A 2,482-nucleotide genomic window follows, 5' to 3' on the forward strand; every position below is an offset into this window, starting at 1 on the left:
ATTTGCCCCAACCCTGTAACAACTTACCCCCGTTAGGGGCACATTGTTACAATATTTTTCTTTCTTAAAAACATTTTTTTTATTGTTAATTATAATTATCAGATATAAGTTACACCTTATATTAATAGAAAAAGATAGACTGTTTTGTTTCCATATTTTTATGTTTGGTTGGGATTAAAGATTTTAAAGATATTTGAATTTTTGTATTTTTGTAACAACTAGCCCCGCTTTTCCCTACTAGATATTATATAACCACATATGTAGTATAATGAATTTAATTGCAAATTATCTAATTGTAATAATTCGCAGGTTTCAGGTTCGAGATGTATTGTAGGTATTTCATGTTGTTTATTGACCTTATCTTTTTTAGGACGTTTTATAAAGTCAGCTAATAAGTCACCATCAGTATCTATGTCATAATTGGTATTTGGTAAATCTTGCAAATATTGAGAAACAGTAATAGATTTTAAACTATATTTGAATTGCAGTACATTGGGTGTAGGAAATTTTTTTCTAATATTGGAAAATAGATTTTCAACAAAATCATTGGAAAAACGACCTCCTAACACATATAAAAAACCGCGTTCTTCAAGTAAATACTCGGTAATTTCTATATATGATTTTGTTGTTATCATGAGGCCAGTTTGTACTGGTTTGAATATTTTTTTTTCCAATTCGCATATTACAAAATAAATCTATACAAAATTCTAAAAACTGAACGGTTTTTGTATATGTTTCAATACTTTTTTCATTTGCAGGATTTTTGCCTAAAGCAAGAGCTGCGTAACGTGAAGTAATGAGACTAAACCATTTGCTAATAATTTCAACAAATTTCGCTGATGTTGAATATTCTTCAATATTTCGCTCTTCACTTAAAAACTGTAGACCACCGTATACATCTTTACTAAACATATTCGTTGCTTTCTGTACTCTCATTTTGTTAAATTTAGTTAAAGTTATAACATCTTTATTTAATTTAGGGGCAAGTTTAATATCCAAATTTTCTTGCTCGTTTACTAGTTCTTCTAAATGTGAAAATTGAACAATACATGATGAGAGTTGATGAGATTTAGCGAAATTATCTGGTAAAGCTATAAGTTTATTATTGATGATGGCGGTTCTAAGATTTTTAATAAGATGTGGTCCATCAGCAAAAAAAATAATTTACGATTACAATCTATTGGATGAGGTATAGAGTTGTGTATTATTGAATGTTGATGTACGCCAATGTTAGAGAAAGCTCTCCACATAGCTTGATTCATACTTCCCATGTCGGATGTAACACTATGCACACGAAGACCTATGTTTTCAGCTTTTTCTATAATTTCAGTGATAATATGTTTCAAACAGGTTCCATCAAATCCGTTAGGTGTTAATTCGTAAGCTACAATTTGTTTCCATCGATAAAAGATGCCGCCAAGAAGGAATACTAAAGCATGCGTTGCTGGAACTATTTCTCCTTAAACATTGTATAAAACAGCATTATATACCAAACATGTATATTATATTTTCAAATAATATATTATAATATATAATAATGTATAATATATGATATATAATAGTAATATATAATATATAAAATGATTAAAAGAAAATTGTAAATTTAAGGAAGTATAATGTATAAAAAAATTCATTGTAATATAAATTCTAATAACTAATATTAAAGCTAAATTAATTAACTAATATTAAATTTCATTCATTATTATACAAATGTATAAAAATATATATCATGATTATGTACGTAATGGGATAAATCATTAAGGAACGTGGAAACCATAAGAATGTTTTGTTTATCTTGGTTATGCAAGATTTTCTATCAAATTTGGTTAATTTAATAACCGCTGGTTATTCCATCGAAATTGACCAATCGGATTTAATTCTGATTAATGACAGATGCAATTTATCAATTCCGATGAAATAATTACTGTTAAATTAACCACAGCAGATAGAATCAGACATTATTAGTATTTCTTCTTTGATATATGCTTGATATTTTTGTTACCATAGTTTTTTCGATATTAATAATAACAGATATTAAGATAAGCAAAATACATGAAACTTCCTGTGCAAAACGTCACAATAATAAAATTGTATAAGAGTTACCACAACTATTGGGAATAGTACAATTTCCTACAATGGAATTGGTACAAGGATCAGGTTGTTCACCAGGTACAAGAGCCATTTCGTCAACGCCAATCATGCACTAAGAGAAAAAATCATGGTTTACTATACTATAAAAGTAAACACATTGACTACAAAAAATATTTAATTTTACTATTTTTATAGTCAATACGAATATAATTTTACTAATTCTACTATGTCTCACTAGTTAAACATGTAACCCTGAAACATTGTTGGCACAATAATCATGAATAGTATTACTAACAACTATTTATTGTTTTAACTATAACAATCCGCTAATAATACCATTAACTATGTCCCTGTTATTCGAATAACAATTAAGTTTTGTTATTCAAATTTC

Source organism: Wasmannia auropunctata, unplaced genomic scaffold, assembly GCF_000956235.1.
Source record: "Wasmannia auropunctata unplaced genomic scaffold, wasmannia.A_1.0 LD336054.1, whole genome shotgun sequence".
Classification (NCBI taxonomy): Eukaryota; Metazoa; Arthropoda; class Insecta; order Hymenoptera; family Formicidae; genus Wasmannia; species Wasmannia auropunctata.